The following is a 21,233-nucleotide window of genomic DNA, read 5'->3' as shown; positions in this document are numbered from 1 at the left end:
ATGAACTGACTCTATTGTTCTCATAACGTGGATAATAGCGCTCGCGTTCAATCCCTATTGCCGCCCTATGCCCAGATTTTGTGTGGTTCTCCTGTTCAGTTTTAGGGAGCAAAACGAAGAACACGTTTGGCGACATCGTCTCTGGAGGGCAGCTAGACTCTGCGTGCGCAACAGTGCTAATTACCTCGGAAACTGCACAACGTATCGAGTTTTCTTTATTGACAATTGTTTCTCAGCACAATCTACCCTACAACATCCCAATACCCTTACAAGCTGTTCAGACTGTTTCTGTTCATCCTGCATAACAATGGAGACGGAGACGTTCAAGCTAACACAAACGATGCCATTAGCAGTGCCCGCAAGAGAGGATTTGTGCATGAAGTGAAATGTTACTTTATAAATGCATAAAAAAGAAGCCCCAACTTTAATTAACACCTGAATGTATTATAAATAATTTTACATATATAAATAAATTTGTATATTAATTGGTACTAATGAGATGATGTATTTTTAATTATTCGTGGATTACTTTGTAAAGGAGTATCTACGAGTTAAAATGTGTAAAGAAAACTCTGTGAAACAGAATGTAATAGGTACATTCGTTTGTCTAACGATATAAAGAAGCGGAACACGACTTGTTCGCGCTCTCTCTTTTTTGCTCCGCTACCGAGAGAAGCTGTGTGAGTGTCTCTTGTGTAACTTGTACGATTTTGTTGAATAATTATGTTGATTTGATGTTGAGTAGCCGTGTTTCATTTGAAGATCAGTTTTCTTGCTATTCACGTTATATATGATTTCATAATGCATTTTTTAGTTCAGTTTCAGGCTGCATCGAAGAGAAGTTGCTCTCGCATTGTTTGGTGGTCACGGCCGAACACTGTCGATGCTCACTCGCCGGTTAAACAGTCAGATTATAATTCATACGCCCCTGAGGTCTTTTTTACCGATCTTTTTTTTCTCAAAATCCGGGCAATGTTACGACGCGAACCGTGTAATATTCAGATTGGTCATTGGTCTCTAAACAATGTCGTGTAGCAACGCACTCGCCGGTCTGATGTAACGACGACGCTGGAAGACAGAGTTCAACTTAATTAGAAAAGATAGTAAATTTTTTCTGTGTCATGTTTTATCATATCAGTAGCATTACTTCCAGCAAAGCAAGTAACATTCACGTAGTGCTCTCCACCAGTACTTACCAATTATTCAATGCTTTCTTAAAAAACACGTTTACTAGCAGAGATAAAATCTATTAACATTCCATTTTAATTAATTAATTCATATCTATCGAACAAAAATAATAATACGAGGGTAATCCTAAAAGTAAGGTCTCCTATTTTTTATAGGTACATAGACCTGTTTATTTCTACAAAGGTTTACATCAGTTTACAGCTTGAACATTTACCTATTTTTCGACATAATCACGATTTCTGACGATGCATTTTTGTAGACGCTGTGGCAGTTTTTGTATGCCCATGTCATACCAGCTCGCCGCCATGCTGTTCAGAAAGTTATGAACCTCTTCTTTCACCTCGTCGTCGGAGCTGAATCGCTTTCAGCCAAATGTTCTTTTAACCTAGGGAACAGCTGATAGTCACTGGGCGCCAAGTAAGGACTATAGGGTGGGTGGGTGGGTGATTATGTTCCACTGAAACTGTTGCAGGAGAGCAACGGTTTGCTGAGCGATGTATGGGCGAGCGTTGTCATGGAGAATATGTACGCCCTTGCTCAACATCCTTTCAGAGTCGCACAATACCTGTCAGCGTTAATTGTGGTCCAAGCGATTCAGCTCCGACGACGAGGTGAAAGAAGAGGCATGGCGGCGAGCTGGTATGACATGGGCTTACAAAAAATGCCACAGCGTCTACAAAAATGCATCGACACAAATGGTGATTATGTCGAAAAATAGCTAAATGTTCAAGCTTTAAACTGATGTAAAGCATTGTAGAAATAATCAGATCTATGTGCTTATAAAAAAAAATAGGAGACCTTACTTTTGGGATTACCCTAGTAATAATACAAAATATCTTATTTTTTATATTGAGAAACGCTATAAAAGGCGTAGTTTACTATTACAATTCCGGGAGTGTACGTTCCTAAACGAGCCGACCAATTTATTGCTTCCTCCTACATACCGGGTGATCAAAAAGTCAGTATAAATTTGAAAACTTAATAAACCACGGAATAATGTAGATAGAGAGGTAAAAATTGACACACATGCTTGGAATGACATGGGGTTTTATTAGAACCAAAAGAAAAACAAAGTATTGCTAGACGCGTGAACGATCTCTTCCGCGCGTCGTTTGGTGATGATCGTGTGCTCAGCCGCCACTTTCGTCATGCTTGGCCTCCCAGGTCCCCAGACCTCAGTCTGTGCGATTATTGGCTTTGAGGTTACCTGAAGTCGAAAGTGTATCGTGATAGACCGACATCTTTAGGGATGCTGAAAGACAACATCCGACGCCAATGCCTCACCGTAACTCCGGACATGATTCACAGTGATGTTCACAACATTATTCCTCGACTACAGCTATTGTTGGGGAATGATGGTGGACATATTGAGCATTTCCTGTAAAGAACATCATCTTTGCTTTGTCTTACTTTGTTATGGTAATTATTGCTATGCTGATCAGATGAAGCGCCATCTGTCGGACCTTTTTGAACGTTTGTATTTTTTTTGGTTCTAATAAAACCCCATGTCATTCCAAGCATGTGTGTCAATTCGAACCTCTGTATCTACATTATTCCGTGATTTATTCAGTTTTCATATTTATACTGACTTTTTGATCACCCTGTATATTTCGTGAAAATACGATGAAAGTAAAATTAGAGAAATTTGATCTTATCCAGTTGTAGCGACACCTACTCTTCCAGCAAAATAACAATGCATTGTATCCAGTAACTCACTTTTCTCGGATCGAGTATCAGCAGTTAGCTATTCCCATGTACTGTTCAGAGCTGGAAAGGGAAAGGGGGAAAATAACAGTGATAACAGTAGTAGCCTCCATCAAACTATGTAAGGTGGCCTACAGAGGAGAGATAAAATAATTCAAATGGCTCTGAGAACTATGGGACTTAACATCTGATGTCATCAGTACCCTAGAACTTAGAACTACTTAAACCTAACTAACCTAAGGACATCACACACATCCATGCCCGAGGTAGGATTCGAACCTGCGATCGTAGCGGTCACGCGGTTCCAGACTGAAGCGCCTAGAACCGCTCGGCGACACCGGCCGGCACAGAGGAGAGATGTAGATGTAGATATGTTGTGATGAAACTTCTTCTTCCGTATTGATTTAGGTTGTGCTCCTATACTTCGCAGTCAACAATTACGTACACGAAGACCTGCGCAGTCTAGTCTATTTGTTTCGCAACAGTCCATTTGAGACGGCGTTACACTTTGACATGACATCGCCTGAAGAGTGATTTCTGTCGACATGTGGAGCAGAGGCTGGTACCTTCCTGGTGCGTCCCACGCGTTCTCGCTGACGGCGCTAACTCGGCAGGCGAGGGACGTGTGAGATTGACGACAGGGAACGGCTAATGCGGTTTTCCAGCCACCCCGCGTGGGGCGTAGGAGGAACCGCCGTGAGGGCCGACGCAGCCCTCTCACCTGCAAGCGCTCCGCTCACATCTGTGCGCGTGCGCCTGCTAAAACTCCAAATACTCCATGTAGTGTCGAGTAATCTATTCCGCTATCGCCTATCTCAGTATCTGCATTCTAACGCATGTACGGTGGTTGACAGGAGGGATCGTATTGCGATCTTCAGCAACTAAACAATTTCAAAAGACCGAATTCCGTATTTCAGCCTTCTCTCTGTTATCTTACGTTTCGGTATCAGTGCGGTCACTGAATTGTGATTTTGAACCGCTAACTAATTTTGCCTATGAGCAAAACCTCTTAAGGTTTTTAGTGAGACTGGATGACAAAATTTTTCTTTCGAAGTCACTGAACGCCTTGTGTGTCAGATAGGTTTTGACTTCTCTTGACTCTACGATGAAGCTCTCTTTGTTTACGTAGCAGTTTTCTGATACGGCTATTAAAAGACGGTGGGCCTTTTCCATACCTTAGGACCTAGCTCGGAACATACTTCTCGAAGGCATATTGAACGATGCTTTTGAGTTTTTTCCATTTCTATTCCACATTTTCGTCCTCGGCGGTAAATATTCTGCAGTTCGTATCGTGTCACTCTTGCTAAGCAAATATATTTTCCTGCCTTTCTTAACTTCCACTGTAATTCACGTAGTCATAGTTGCTACCACAACCTTATGATCACTGATACCTTCCTCTAAGTTAGCCGATGCGATTAGTTCAGAGCTCTGCTCCAAGTAATTTTCGGAGAGACATTCACATTACTGTCAAATTGATCCCACCTTTGGTAGCAGTTTGATTGAATGACTGCCAATATATATCTGGACATCATCACAAAAGTTATCAACTATATTCAACATGTTCTTTCTGAAGCGCTGTAGCACTGCAGGTGGTCTATAAAACCACACCATTACTATTTTTGATCTGCCTTTGATACTTTACTTCACCCAGATTAATCCACTTTCGGGATCCCTGATAACACTCGTTAGACATTATTGAATTCTTGGCTGCAATAAATACCCCGCCACTACTGACGACTAACCTATCCTTATGATAAATATTCCAATTTGAACTTAGGAAATGTGGAAATTTGTTGTAAGGAAATATTTCGCGCCGCACAACAACAGCAGCGAACGGTGGTAAGGTCTTATGGGACCAAACTGCTGAGGTCATCGGTCCCTAAGCTGACACACTACTTAATCTAACTTAAACTGTCTTACGCTAAGGACGACACACACACACCCATGCTCTAGGGGGGACTCGAACCTCCGACGGGGAGTGCGGCGCGGACAGTGACAAGACACCTCAGACCGCACAGCTACCCCGCGTGGCTTTGAACTTAGGATTTCGTGCCTGTTCACCTGCGGTTTCAACAAACTTTCTGTTTATAATAAAATCTTGGCATTACAACTTTCAATAAGCCATACCAATTCTGCTACAATAGCTTATTACGAAAGTAATCAGATATTTGAAGCAGTTTTATACATGAGTATTAGATTCTTTACGGAATCGGAGATGGAAGGGGGCTATCGCTACGTCCTAAACAATGCATGCATTCTAATTAAGTTTTTTCCGCTCCTCGCATTTATAAACTCATTCCTTTTTCCCAGCTTAACAAGTACGCGTGCACACGATCTGGCGATCCATTTGGATCTCTCCAAACTATCGTGGCACCTGTGCGTCCTCGAGACAGTAGTAACATGAGGTACTTCAAATAGACTGATCCGGTTTCCCAAGACCATATCTCATACATGAATGAGGACAGAAAATTGGAGTAAGTTTTAACTTATGCACCATATTTAGGAGGAACTGTAGACAGTTGTTTTGTTCCACTCCGTTTTTATAATCCTTGTGTGTCTCGTCAGACCATCCAGCCAAAGTGCTAATGCAAAGACAAATCTGAATGCGTACGGTTAACTCTTCTATCAGTGAAACGTAATAAAAGCACCAAACAGATGGAACGGAAGACAGACCCACGACTGTTGCACGTGTCTTCCCAATAGCGAGTAACACTGCCGCCTGTGCAAGATAGCTCGTGCGCACAAATCAGAGGCATGCGTCACTTTGTACTGTTGCATGCTCCTCCTCGTCCAACGGCCGCATGCATCTAGTGCGCACTGAAAATTGAACAAATGTAAACAACCTTGTTCCACCTCAACAGCCAACTAGACCACCAGATCATCATGTTTTCTTGGAGGGGGGGGGGATGTTTGTCTTCTGGCTGGTTTGATGCGACCTGCTAAATTTCCTATCTTGTACCAAATTCTTCATCTCAGAGTTCACCACTTGAATCATCCAATGTACTCAATTCTTTGTTCCATATACTACAACCCTTACAGTTATTACCCTCTACAGCTCCCTTTAGAGCCATGGAAGCTATTCCCCTGATGCCTTAACACGTCCTATCAATCTGCCCTGTCTTCATGTCAGTGTTCTCTGTATGTGTCTTATCCACCTGGTAGTCGTTTTCTTCGCACATCAGGCAGGCCGTGCGGACAGCTTCCCGTTCAGGAGTACGTGCGTACACTACTGGCCATTAAAATTGCTACACCAAGAAGAAATGCAGATGATAAACAGGTATTCATTGGACAAATACATTGTACTAGAACTGACATGTGATTATATTTTCACGCAATTTGGGTGCATAGATCATGAGAAATCAGTACCCAGAACAAACACCTCTGGCCGTAATAACGGCCTTGATACGCCTGGGCATTGAGTCAACAGAGCTTTGATGGCGTGTACAGCTACAGCTGCCCATGCAGCTTCAACACGATACCACAGTTCATCAAGATTAGTAACTGGCGTAATGTGACGAGCCAGTTGCTCGGCCACCATTGACCAGACGTTTTAAATTGGTGAGAGATCTAGGGAATGTGCTGACCAGGGCAGCAGTCGAATATTTTCTGTATCCAGAAAGGCCCGTACAGGACCTGCAACATGCGGTCGTGCATTAGTCTGCTGAAATGTAGGGTTTCGCAGGGATCGAATGACGGGTAGAGCCACAGGTCGTAACACATCTGAAATATAACGTCCACTGTTCAAAGTGACGTCAATGCGAACAGGAGGTGACCGAGACCTGTAACCAATGGCACCCCACACCATCACGCCGTGAGATACGCCAGTATGGCGATGACGAATACACCCTTCCAATGTGCGATCACCGCGATGTCGCTAAACACGGATGCGACCATGACGATGCTGTAAACAGGACCTGGATTCATCCCAAAAAATGAAGTTTTGCCTTTCGTGCACCCAGGTTCGTCGTTGAGTACTCCATCGCAGGCGCTCCTGTCTGTGATGCAGCGTCAAGGGTAACCGTAGCCGTGGTCTCCGAGCTGATAGCCCCTACTGCTGCAAACGTCGTCGAACTGCTCGTGCAGATGGTTGTTGTCTTGCAAACGTACCCAGTTGTTGAGTCAGGGATCGAGACGTGGCTGCACGATCCGTTACAGCCATGCGGATAAGATGCCTGTCATCTCGACTGCTAGTGATACGAGGCCGTTTGGATCCAGCACGGCGTTCCGTATTACCCTCCTGAAATTACCGATTCCATATTCTGCTAACAGTCATTGGATGTCGACCAATGCGAGCAGCATTGTCGCTATACGATAAACCGCAATCGCGATAGGCTACAATCCGACCTTTATCAAAGTCGGAAACGTAATGGTACGCATTTCTCCTCCTTACACGAGGCATCACAACAACGTTTCACCGGGCAACGGCGGTCAATTCTGTTTGTGTATGAGAAATCGGTTGGACACTTTCCTCACGTCAGCATATTGTAGGTGTCACCACCGGCGCCAACCTTGTGTGAATGCTCTGAAAAGCTAATCATTTGCATATCACAATATCTGGTTCCTATCGGTTAAATTTCGCGTCTGTGGCACGTCATCTTGGTGGTGTAGCAGTTTTAATGGTCAGTAGTGTACTTCCTTGTATGATCTGGGCTTTTTAGCACGAAGTTACAGATGCCTTCCACAGTGCCTGGAAGCACCAACCTCGCCGGCAGGCAGCATACTTGTATCAGCAGAGAGCGCTGTCAGCAGGGCGCCATTCCGCTGCTGCAGCTCACATCGCCTCGCAGCGCCACGCGGATATCCATCCGTGCCGACTATTTATGCCACTGTCGGAGAGTGTGAAATGCGTTACGCCCTACGCTCAAGTCGTTTGTACAAGCAGTTCCACCGAGCGAGGTGGCGCAGTGGTTAGACACTGGACTCGCATTCGGGAGGACGACGGTTCAATCCCGCGTCCGGCCATCCTGATTTAGATTTTCCGTGATTTCCCTAAATCACTCCAGGCAAATGCCGGGATGGTTCCTCTGAAAGGGCACGGCTGACTTCCTTCCCCATCCTTCCCTAATCCGATGAGACCGATGACCTCGCTGTCTGGTCTGCTTCCCCAAACAACCAACCAACCAACAAGCAGTTCCGTCCAACCGCATCAGCAGTTCGGTCCCAGCGCAGCAAGTCGGCAGTACCAGCAGTTTGCCTCAGCGTTCCACGCCGACAGAACCGGCCCATGTCGTATTGGACTGTACCAGCAAAAACCACCCGTCGCACGCCGGCAATACCGACCCACTAACGTCCCAGGTCTTCACGCCTTCATCTACCACGACTCTGGAGTTCGTCGCGTAGGCACATCGCAAATGACGTCACAGGACAGATATTTCTGTTGTATGTACACTACTGGCCATTAAAATTCCTACACCACGTAGATGACGTGCTATAGACGCGAAATTTAACCGACAGGAAAAAGGTGCTTTGATATGCAAATGATTGGCTTTTCAGAGCATTCACATAAGGTTGGCGCCGGTGGCGACATTTACAACGTGGTGACATGAGGAAAGTTTCCAACCGATTTCTCATACACAAGCAGCAGTTGACCGGCGTTGCCTGGTGAAACATTGCTGTGGTTCCTCGTCTAAGGAGGAGAAATGCGTAACATCACGTTTCCGACTTTGATAAAGGCCAGATTGGAGCCTATCGCGATTGCGGTTTATCGTATCGCGACATTTCTGCTCGCGTTGGTCGAGACCCAATGAATGTTAGCAGAATATGGACTCGGTGGGATCAGGAGGGTAATACGGAACGCCGTGCTGGATCCCAACGGCCTCGTATCACTAGCAGTCGAGATGACAGGCATCTTATGCGCTTGGCTGTAACGGATCGTGCAGCCACGTTTCGATCCCTGAGTCAACAGATGGGGACGTTTGCAAAACAACAAACATCTGCACGAACAGTTCGACTATGCATCACAGACAGGAGCGCCTGCGATGGTGTACTCAACGACGAACCTGGGTGCACGAATGGCAAAACGTCATTTTTTTGGATGAATCCAGGTTCTGTTTACAGCATCATGATGTTCGCAACTGTGTTTGGCGACATCGCGGTGAACGCACATTGGAAGCGTGTATTCGTCATCACCATACTGGCGTATTTCACGGCGTGATGGTATGGGGTGCCATTGGGTACACGTCTCGGTCACCTCTTGTTCGCATTGACGGCACTTTGAACAGTGGACGTTACACTTCAGACCCGTGGTTCTACCCTTCATTCGACCCTTGCGAAACCCTACATTTCAGCAGGATAATGCACGACCGCATGTTGCAGGTCCTGTACGGGCCTTTCTGGATACAGAAAATATTCGACTGCTGCCCTGGTCAGCACATTCCCTAGATCTCTCACCAATTTAAAACGTCTGGTCAATGGTGGCCGAGCAACTGGCTCGTCACATTACGCCAGTCACTACTCTTGATGAACTGTGGTATCGTGTTGAAGCTGCATGGGCAGCTGTACCTGTACACGCCATCCAAGCTCTGTTTGACTCAATGTCTAGGCGTATCAAGGGCGTTATTACGGCCAGAGGTAGTTGTTCTGGGTGCAGATTTCTCAGGATCTGTGCACCCAAATTGCGTGAAAATGTAATCACATGTCAGTTTTAGTACAATATATTTGGCCAATGAATACCTATTTATCATCTGCATTTCTTCTTGCTATAGCAGTTTTAATGGCCAGTAGTGTAGTTGTGTGGATATTCACCCAATGACATTATAACTGAGTTTCATTTTGTTAGTAAAGTTATTCTTTTAAAAATTCTTCGATCAGTCCTCAGTACGAGGAGTCGTTGTATGATCCTTTCCTTACTGATTCTGCGCAGAATTTCCAAATTCCTTATCTTATCTGACCATCAAATTTTCAACATCCTTCTATAGGACCGCATCTCAGATACTTCGAATCTCTTCTTTTCCCCCGGCCGTTGTGGCCGAGCAGTTCTGGGAGCTTCAGTCTGGAACCGCGCTGCTGCTACGTCTCAGGTTCGAATTCTGCCTCGGGCATGGATGTGTGTGCTGCCCTTAGGTTAGTTAGGTTTCAGTAGTTCTAAGTCTGGGGGACTGATGAGCTCAGATGTTAAGTCCCATAGTGCTCAGAGCCATTTGAACCATCTTCTTTTTCCAGTTTTCCCACAGTCGCTTGTTGACTTCCGTACAAGGCTTTACGAGAAACGTACTCTCTCAGAACCTTAAGGCCAATATTTCACGCTAGCAGACCGCTTTTGGCCACGAATACCCTCTATGCCTATGCTATTCTGCTTTTTATGTTCTCCTTTTTCGTCTGGAATGTTTTATTTTACTTCCAAGTTAGAATAATTCCTTCACCTCATCTACTTCTTGCTCATCCATGTTAATGTAAAGTTTTTCGCTGGTCTCGTTTGTGCTGCTCTTCATTACTTTCATCTTTCTTCGGTTTAAAATCATATTACGTTCTCATTAGACTGTGCGTGCGATTCACCTTGTCCTGTAAGTCGTCTCCACTTTCACTGACGATAGCACTGTCGTTAGCAAATCTTATCGTTGATATTCTTTCAGCCTTAATTCTAATCCCACAACTGAGTATCTTTTCTTTCCTCCATTGCTTCTTCTATGTACGGACTGAACAGAAGTATGGAAGGGTGCATCCCAGTCTTACACCCTTTTTAATCGGAGCAGTTCGTTCTTGGTCTTCCATTCTAATCGTTCCCGGTTGGTTTTATTACATACTGAATATCATACCTTGCACGGTACATATTTTCCTGAGAATTTCGAACATTTTAGACGGCCAAACGCTTTTTCTAAGTTCCCGAATCCCATGAAGCAGCCGGCCGGAGTGGCCGAGCGGTTCTAGGCACTACAGTCTGGAACCGCGCGACCGCTACGGTTGCAGGTTCGAATCCTGCCTCGGGCATGGATGTGTGTGATTGTCCTTAGGTTAGTTAGGTTTAAGTAGTTTCTAAGTCTAGGGGACTGATGACCTCAGAAGTTAAGTCCCATAGTGATCAGAGCCATTTGATCCAACCCATGAAGTATCTTGATTTTAGTTAAGTGTTGCTTCCCTTGTCCAATAAAACGTCGGAACTGCCTTTTTGGTGCCTTTTCCTTTCCTAAATCCAAACTGATCGTCACCCAAGAGATCGACATTTTTTTTCCATTCTCCCCATCTTTACCCCATACGTTAGGGGCAATCAAAGAGTTTCCGTTCGAAGACTGTACAATCCAGTATCGGTATGTCAATTGGATAAAATACCCGTGAGTACTGAAGCTATCGTCCCACAGGAATCTGCGACCCTCCAAGGCCTTTCTTTACGGAACCGATGGCGTGGTGATAGAATGGGGAGATCAGGACTATAGGGCGGGTGTTCGTGTGTTCCCCATTGAGTTGGATGAGGCTGCCCCCCCCCCTCCCCCCCCCCCCCCCCCCCCCCAGATCGACAGGCATCTTGTGTCGAATCGCGCTCAGCACGGGACTCGGCGCACCATTTCACAACAGTGATATTAAAGGCAAGCTGCCTCATATACATTCTTCATTCTCCGGTAGACGTCTACTGGTGTTTTTCCTTCGGCAAGGAAGAAAAGAATAACAACACGTTGGTTCTGTTTGGTTGCATTTGGTAGTAACGTCGCCACAGTTGATGTTTCCTCATTTACTGCAGACAAGTTGGAAAGATTCGAATGTTACATTGATCCCCTGTCTACATATCGCTGCTTGCACGTGTATACCCGCACCGGAGTCGCACTATTTCACATATAGGGTGCAGCGATGCCCTCAGACTTTTTGACTGCCTCTTATAAAACGTCTGCGGCTATTTGGAACAGGCGATAAACGTAGCAATCAATATCCGCGCAGTTTGGTAGTTCTTCGGAATTTAATCATGAATGATGACTTAAGATCGACGTGGGATACGGTACACGAAGATGCTCGGAGACTTTGTTCCTCGCCAAATTGAAATGATTTTAGAGGCTGGCGGGGGTGTTGCACAGTAGTAGCGAGACGTCTACTGGAGGCGTATCTGTGCACCCGAGAAGAGTTCACAGAATTTCATTGGCTGCTCTTCCTGATCCAGATTACAGCCCGGATCTCATACCTTCCGACTTCCATCCGTTTGGCGCAATGAAGGACGCACTCCGCGAGAAGCAGTACGTGGATGATGGGGAGGTTACTGATCCAGCAAGACGTCGACCAGTAGATGGAACTACGCCCTCCCAGTGAGGTCGCGACAGGCCGTCGCACTGAACGGAGATTGTGCTGAAAAATAGGGTCTTGTAGCCAAGAGAGTGGAAAAATGGTACGGTGTATTGTAAACCTGAATAATAGTAGGTTACGGCTCGGGAGTCTGGGCACACAGGCTCACTAGGGTGGTGTCTACTGCCATGACAGTGAGAAGAGTAAAGAGAAACATGTTGCTAAGATCTGTGGGGGCTTATAGGACATCTCCCGGGGGGGGGGGGGGGCTATTAGTGGTAATGGGGATTTAAAATTAGGGAGCAAGCGGCATGGTATTGGGCTACGAAAGGTAATGACATGAAAATAGAAAACATTTTGGGAGTTCGGGCTAGGGATAAGGGTGAGATAAGGAAAAGGGGCGAAGATCTATGGCAGGAATTACGAGAAATGGACGAATCTGGTAGAAGAACTTTCCGACTCTTACCAAATGTAAACGAAAGTTGAGGCATGAGGTGTTTTGAGCCAACCCGGGGTTTAATTCATTTTCTCACTGGTCATGGGCCCTATCCGACATATATATGCCGGTTTGGGAAGAGTGCCACGCCCGAGTGTGTCTGTGGCGTATCAGAGGGTACTCCCGACCATGTTGTTTACGAGTGCCCCCTTTTCGATGATGTAGCAGCTACATTACGACAACAACTACCAAACAAAGACACATACGACTTGCTGAGACACGATAAGACTTTCGCAACCTTGAGAAATCTGGCTAACGAGGTATAACGTAAAGTTCTGATAGCATACCTGAGGGACATTCGTGAACAATAACAAACCACTGAACGTGTCCTAGTACCCTAATCCTATACCGCCTGTGCGTGGATAGGTCGTCTCGTAAGTTGGAATCCGCCACGTGCCGGGCTAGGGGGAGTAGGGTACATTAACTTCACAATGATGACATGCACCGGACTTGACGTAGGTTAGTTAGTAGTTAGTAGGATTTAGAAACAGATACCGAAATACGAACCTGCAGCGATTAGTAATTTTGACATGCCTAGTGTCAGGGGCACGCTCATCGGGATTAGCTCAATCAGCAAGCCATTGCAGTAGGTTTATATCCACACTGACACACCTGTGACGCTGCAGGCAATTGAGATTACTTACAAGTAGGTAGTAGTGTGTATAACTTAACATAGATCTTAAGTTTGCCCATTAACCTGTTCTGTCTATACTTTCTGTAATTTACAAGATAAAATGTAATTAGCTGCAATAACAACATTTCATCACTTAGGACCCACTAATCACTATGGTGGTGGGTTATATTTGTATAATTATAATATATTGTAGATAAAATTTTTTTCTTTTTTGAAAAAAAAAGAACATGAATAAATCCAATTTGCTTTGAGAAAAAACGGCGGATTCCAACTTACGAGTCGACCTATCCACGCACAGGCGGTATGGGATTAGGGTACTAGGACACGTTCAGCAGCAGCAGCACTCCGTCTTCAGGCCACATGTGGCCCATCGGGACCATCCGAGCGCCGTGTCATCCTCAGTTGAGGATGCGGATAGGAGGGGCGTGTGGTCAGCACACAGCTCTCCCGGTCGTTACGATGGTTTTCTTTGACCGGAGCCGCTACTATTCGGTCGAGTAGCTCCTCAACTGGCATCACGAGGCTGAGTGCACCCCGAAAAATGGCAACAGTACATGGCGGCCCGGATGGTCACCCATCCAAGTGTCGGCCACGCCCGACAGCGCTTAACTTCGGTGATCTGACGGGAACCGGTGTAGCCACTGCGGCAAGGCCGTTGCCCCAGGACACGTTCAGTAGTTTGTTATTGACCACGAATGTGTGTTACGTCCCTCGTACTTGTTAGGTTTGCCTCGGTAGAGTAGTCGTGCGAAAGATGGTCTCCATAGCAACTGGCGGCAGAGAAGAGCGGGCGCGCCCACTTTGGGCCCAGGCAGCCGCTGCAGATCGCCGCTTCGCGCCAGACAGAACTGATAGGGCGGCCACAAAAGCTGCGGGCCCAAGTACAGAAGGCGGCGGAAGCGGGCCGGCTGCGGCGCGGCTGGGTGGGAAGAAGGGCTCGGCGGCGCCGCCTGGCCCTGACAGTCTCCATTAGGAGCGCGTCTTTGATCACGCCGGCCCACAAAGCCGCCTCCAGCCGCCGGAGCAGAGCCGCCCTCAACTTGCCGGGACGCGCCTGACCGCGCATGGGCGACGCTCGCCGCTGCTCCACTTCTACATAAATATCGCCAACTTCGCCGGCCCTCATTCCCAGGGGCCGTTTCGCCTATTCGGCATCAGAAAACTGGAGCGGGCGCGTCAGCGGCAGCTGGGAATTAAGTACTACGAAGAGATGGGTGTCCGGCGCTAGATATGTACCAGAAACTAGGATTGCCGGGTCCGAAAATTGAAAAGGCAGACTCGTCGTTACATATAAGCGGACATTTTCATCTAAAAGTGGGTCGACGTAACTGAAATAGATTCGGAGTCAAAGGGATATTTTCAATCGTTTAATAATAATGAATTACGAGGGTGAGGCAAATGAAAAGGTTAATTTTTTTTTAAATATTATTTATTGTGCAGAAGTGGTACAAGTTGTATCACTTTTCAACATAATCGCCCCCACGCTCAATGCAAGTCCTCCAGCGCTTACAAAGTGCATAAATTTCTTTAGAAAAAAATTCTTTTGGTAGTCCGGGCAACCACTCATGCACCGCGTGACGTAACTCTTCATCAGAACGGAACTTATTTCCTCCCATTGCGTCTTTGAATGGTCCAAACATATGGAAATCACTTGGGGCGAGGTCTGGTGAGTATGGTGGACGAGGAAGACACTCAAAATGCAGATCTGGGATTGTTGCATCTGTTGTACGGGCAGTGTGGGGCCTTGCATTGTCATGTTGCAAAAGGACACCTGCTGACAGCAATCCACGTCGCTTTGATTTGACTGCAGGCCGCAGATGATTTTTTATGAGATCTGTGTATGATCCACTGGTGAGAGTGGTCCCTCTAGGCATGCAATGCTCCAAAATGACTCTTTTTTCTTCCCAAAAGAGAGTCAGCATAACCTTCCCTACTGATGGCTCTGTTCGAAACCTTTGGTTTTGGTGATGAGGAATGGCGCCATTCCTTGCTCGCTCTCTTCGTTTCCGGTTGGTGGAAGTGAACCCAGGTTTCGTCCCCAGTAACGATTCTTGCAAGGAAGGCATCACCTTCTCCTTCAAAGCGCCGAAGAAGTTCTTCACAAGCATCAACACGACGTTCTCTCATTTCAGGAGTCAGCTGCCGTGGCACCCATATTGCAGACACTTTGTGAAACTGGAGCACATCATGCACAATGTGGTGTGCTGATCCATGACTAATCTGTAAACATGCTGCAATGTCATTCAGTGTCACTCGGCGGTTTTCCTTCGCTATGGCTTCAACTGCTGCAATATTCTGTGGTGTCACAACTCGTTGTGCCAGACCTGGGCGAGGAGCATCTTCCACTGAAGACTCCATTTGTATACCTGCTTCTGTGACAAACATGCATCACCATACTGAACCTTCATTCGGCGATGAATTTCAATAGGTTTCACACCTTCACTACGTAAAAACCGAATAACAGATCGCTGTTCTTCCCTGGTGCAAGTCGCAAGTGGGACGGCCATCTTCATACTGTTACTACAACGGTATGTGTGCATCTGCACTATGCTGCCACCTACAGGCCATTCTTCTGCACGTTGTTGTAGCACGCTTACCAACTTACAGGATAACGGCGAGAAAGTTCTCCTAGCCCCATCCAGATTCCTAACCTTGTACAGATAGTGTCTGAAAATTTGTGCTTTCGAATTTTTAATATTTATGACAATGCCTGTAAAATTTAAAACGGAAAACGTAGGGCGCATGCTGTAAAATCTTATTTACATTGTGAGCAGTTTCGGATCTTAGTCCATTATCAAGCTATCTTCATATGTCCTACCATAAGACCATAATATGAGTACGCTGGCCACATTGCTTGTATGAGTGGCTAAGTGCAAGGCGCTATTTGCATACGACAGCCCAGTGCTGCGTAAAGCAAAATTATCACGCACGTCCGTCATTAGCTGGGAAACTGCTTCAGTTGTGCGTTTTCTACTTCACCGCAAAAAAGCCTAAAAGAGTCGAATTTCTATATTTTTGGCCGGACGCCACCCTGTCCGTCTATAGATAGCCAGACGCACGGCAACGCTATTAGTACGATCGCGACCCCTATTTTTTAAAGAATCAAACTCTCGTGTACAGAACAATTTCAAACTTCCGATTACAAATGATTTACTGTGTTAAATATTTCATATTAGGCGTGTGAAACTTTTATGAAGGAAGGAAGATTAGAGTTTAACGTACCGTCGACAACGAGGTCATTAGAAACGTGGAACACAAGCTCGGATTTATTTAAGGACAAGAAAGGAAATCGGGCGTGCGCTTTCAAACGAGACATTCCGTCATTTCACAGCAGCGATTTAGAAAAATTACGGGAAACTTAATCTGGATGGTCGGACGCAGATTTGAACTGTCGCCCTTCAAAATGTGTGTCTTCTGTACTAGCCACTTAAAATCTTTATGACTGATGAAGCAAAGCCCTAATGACATAGGGTAAAATGAGTCTATGTATGTTATAATTACGCTAGCAAAAATAATGTTCTATTGTAATGCGTTTCTGTAGACTGGTTCCTATACACTCACCCTTAAATGCACTGATCTTTCGGATAATGTTAATCAAACCCAGTGCATTCCACAATACACATGCTTGAGTATTGCTCATCAGTGTGGGATCCGTACAAGGTCGGGTTGACGGAGGAGATAGAGAAGATCCAAAGAAGAGCGGCGCGTTTCGTCACAGGGTTATTTGGTATGCGTGATAGCGTTATGGAGATGTTTAGCAAACTTAAGTGGCAGACTTTGCAAGAGTGGCGTTCTGCATCGCGGTGTAGCTTGCTGTCCAGGTTTCGAGAGAGTGCGTTTCTGGATGAGGTATCGAATATATTGCTTCCCCCTACTTATACCTCCCGAGGAGATCACGAATGTAAAATTAGAGGGATTTGAGCGCGCACGGAGGCTTTCCGGCAATCGTTCTTCCCGCGAACCATACGCGACTGGAACAGGAAAGGGAGGTAATGACAGTGGCACGTAAAGTGCCCTCCGCCACTCACCGTTGGGTGGCTTGCGAAGTATAAATGTAGATGTAGATGTACATCTGCACCATGTGCACAACCTTCTGCTGTATCGACGTGCCACAAGATATAATCCACATCCAAACATAACAGGTATTTGCAGTAGTATCGGTTTTAATATTCTTAATATTTTAACTGCGACGAGTTCAAAATCTAAATTATATCATTACGTATCGCTGGTGAAATTCATTTCAGGATCTGGCGTATATATTTTTTACCTTTTATCATTGACATAAGAAATTTTTCCTTTTTTATACAATAGCAGTAATCGAATTACAAATTTCCGGAACCGGCATACGAATAACGTTCAAAGCATAAAAACTGTAGCATTTCGGTGGATCTTCTTCCCCCAAACCATAGACAGCTGCAGTCTCAACGTAAGAATTCATCATGTGGGAATGTATCTAGAGACCTGTGATTCCTCATTTTAATTAAGCCTTGAGGGAAAATAAATTCAGTTTCGAAGCTCAAACCACTTTCCACAATCGCACACCAACTTGCGCTCACTCGGGAGAAAACGCAACTGTTAAGCAAACAAATTCGCTTGCGATTGTTTCTGGAAGGCGAGACAACTCGGCGCCGGTGCTGAGAGCAGATAATTAAAACTGTATCTCAGCGGGTAAATGAGCGCGGCCAAGCTGCGCCCCTCACATGCGAGGAATATTGCTTAATTAAGGTTATCAAGTAGCGAGACGAGCAATTAGCAGCGCGTTTATTCTGGCGGGGTGGGGCCGCGACTAATTAGTTTTAAGTCGGCCGCCCCCGCCTCCGCCTCCGCCCCCGCCCCATCCAGGTGGTCCAGCTGCAGACGCGCCCGCCCCAGGGTAACTCGGTTAGGCAGCTGCCGCCGGCCGCCGGCTGGCAGCCCCTCACCTGCTCCGACTGCGAGTTGAGCCGGCCGTCCGCCCTGTCACAGTTTACCCAAGTTGGCTCGAGACGCTGCCTGCCTGGTCGCTGCTACTGCCGCGCGCTGATTAACTATTCAAAGCGCGATGCGCCGGGGTCCAGGGAAAGTCCTCTCTCATCATTGTAGCAGTGTACAAATACGGTAGCAGCACAGATTTTGATTAAAAATGCGTAGGAGAAAGGTGTTCCACGTGGAAGCATGCCGTGTACTACACAAACACTCTGGAGGATCATATACCGGGTGATCAAAAAGTCAGTATAAATTTGAAAACTCAATAAACCACGGAATAATGTAGATAGAGAGGTAACAATTGACACACATGCTTGGAATGACATGGGGTTTTATGAGAACCAAAAAAAAATGTTCACAAAGTGTCCGACAGATGGCGCTGGACAGCCAAACGTCAGTGACTGCGCATGAGAATCGTGTATAAAAGGAGCTGTAATGACAGAGAGAATCAGATGCGCCAGCAGTCACAGCATGTTGACGTTACCTGAAAAGGCGCTTTTAGTGAAGCTGTATTATCAGAATGGGGAATGTGATAGAGCAGCGTTACGATCCTATCGCCATAGGAAGCGGATTCGAACGGGTAAAGGTCCGTTAACAAATGCAGCTGTGGCGAGAATGATTTCGAAGTTCGAGGCCACGGGTTATTTAGACGAGAGACCCCGTAGTGGGTGACCGAGCACAAGGCGTAATGCTGCTGAGACAGTTCAGGGAGAAATAGACACTGTAGCGGGTTCGTCAATGCACGGGGAAGTCAGCGCTCGCGCAGTCGCACGTCGCACCGACATTCCATACACTACTGTTTGGTTGGCACTGAGGCGTACCATCCGGTGCTATCCGTACAAAATCCATCGGCATCATGAACTGTTACCTGGCGATTTAGTGAAGCGGAGGGAATACGCGGTGTGGGCGTTTCAAAAGATGGCGGAAGACGACGATTGGTTGAGTAACGTGTTGTGGACCGACGAAGCTCATTTCACGCTCCGAGGGTCTGTCAACGCCCACAACTGCAGAATTTGGGCTACCGAAAATCCTAGAACTGTCGTAGAAACTCCATTGAACGACGAGAAAGTCACAGTAAGGGTTGGATTTACCACATATACCGTTATTGGGCCTTTTTTCTTCGAGGAAATGCGTGATTCTGGTTTTGAAACTGCTACCATGACGGGTGAGAGGTACGCCGATATGTAACAGAATCGCATCATCTCCAGCCTGGCTGATAAACACCTGCTGGAACGTACGATGTTTATGCAGGATGGCGCTCCACCCCATATTGCTAGACGCGTGAAAGATCTCTTGCACGCGTCGTTTGGTGATGATCGTGTACTCAGCCGCCACTTTCGTCGTGCTTGGCCTCCCAGGTCCCCAGACGTCAGTCCGTGCGGTTATTGGCTTTGGGGTTACCTGAAGTCGCAAGTGTATCGTGACCGACCGACATCTCTAGGAATGCTGAAAGACAACATCCGACGCCAATGCCTCATCATAACTCCGGACATGCTTTACAGTGCTGTTCACAACATTATTCCTCGACTACAGCTATTGTTGAGGAAAGATGGTGGACATATTGAGCATTTCCTGTAAAGAACATCATCTTTGCTTTGTCTTACTTTGTTATGCTAATTATTGCTATTCTGATCAGTTGCAGCGCCATCTGTCGGACATATTTTGAACTTTTGTATTTTTTTGGTTCTAATAAAACCCCATGTCATGCCAAGCATGTGGGTCAATTTGTATCTCTCTATCTACATTATTACGTGATTTATTCAGTTTTCAAATTTATACTGACTTTTTGATCACCCGGTAACTCGTTATTAGAGGCATGGACTGTTTTTGTTGTTGTGGTCTTTAGTCCGAAGACAGTCTATCGTGATTTCAGCCATCTACAAATATGGACTCAGAAACAGACTTTGATTAAAAGTGCGTAGAAGAAAAGTGTTCCACACAGAAGCATGTTGGGTCCTATACCAGACACTCTGTAGGATCGTGTAACTCGTTATTGGAACACTGGCCTGTTTTTGTTGCTGTGACCTTTAGTCAGAAGACAGTCTCATTATTGCTGCCATCTAAAAATACGGTGTCAGAGCACACTTCCATTAAAAGTTCGTAGGAGGGACGTGTTTCACGTAGGAGCATGTTGGAGCTTATACAGACGCTCTGGAGAAGCATATAACTCGTTATTGGAACACTGGCCTGTTTTTGTTGTTGCTGTTGTTGTGCACTTTAGTCAGAAGACAGTCTCTCTTGATTGCGGACATCTACAAATACGGTGTCAGGACACTCTTTAATTCCCGGGTTCGATTCCCGGCGGGGTCAGGGATTTTCTCTGCCTCGTGATGGCTGGGTGTTGTGTGATGTCCTTAGGTTAGTTAGGTTTAAGTAGTTCTAAGTCCTAGGGGACTGATGACCATAGATGTTAAGTCCCATAGTGCTCAGAGCCATTTGAACCATTTTGAACACTCTTTGATTAAAAGTGCGTAGGGAAAATATGTTCCACGCAGAAGCATGTTGGGTCCAATACAGACACTCTGGAGAATCATATAACTCATTAGTAGAGGACTGGCCTGTTTTTGTTGTTGTGACCTTCAGTCAGAAGACGGTTTCTCAAGACTGTAGCCATCTACAAGTATGATATCAGAACAGAATTGATTAAAAGTAAATTAGAGAAAGGTGTTCTTCGTGGACGCATGTTACCTGTAGAGATGCTCTGAGAATCATATAACTCGTTATTGGGGTACTGGCCTATTTTTGTTGTTGTGGTCTTTAGTCAGAAGACAGTCTCTCATGATTGCTGCCATCTAAAAATACGGTATCAGAATGGTTCAAATGCCTCTAAGCACTATGTGACTTAACATCTGAGGTCATCAGTCCCCTAGACTTAAAACTACTTAAACCTAACTAACCTAAGGACATCACACACATCCATGCCAGAGGCAGGATTCGAACCTGAGACCGTAGCAGCAGCGCGGTTTCGGACTGAAGCTCCTAGAACCGCTCGGCCACAGTGGCCGTCCGGTGTCAGAACAGACTTCCATTAAAAGTACGTAGGAG

General features: G+C 45.9%; 1 protein-coding gene and 1 pseudogene across 1 annotated transcript in view; both read right to left on the bottom strand.

Moving 5' to 3' along the window:
- The window catches only part of LOC126467915 (synaptic vesicular amine transporter), an 805,596-nt gene that overhangs the window by 656,343 nt on the left and 128,020 nt on the right, over positions 1 to 21,233 (bottom strand). The gene's annotated exons all lie outside the window — the stretch shown is intronic.
- Positions 13,766 to 13,883, bottom strand: LOC126427609 (5S ribosomal RNA; annotated as a pseudogene).

Source organism: Schistocerca serialis, chromosome 1, assembly GCF_023864345.2.
Source record: "Schistocerca serialis cubense isolate TAMUIC-IGC-003099 chromosome 1, iqSchSeri2.2, whole genome shotgun sequence".
In the NCBI taxonomy this organism is placed as follows: domain Eukaryota; kingdom Metazoa; phylum Arthropoda; class Insecta; order Orthoptera; family Acrididae; genus Schistocerca; species Schistocerca serialis.
This window is presented reverse-complemented; position numbering and strand designations above follow the sequence as displayed.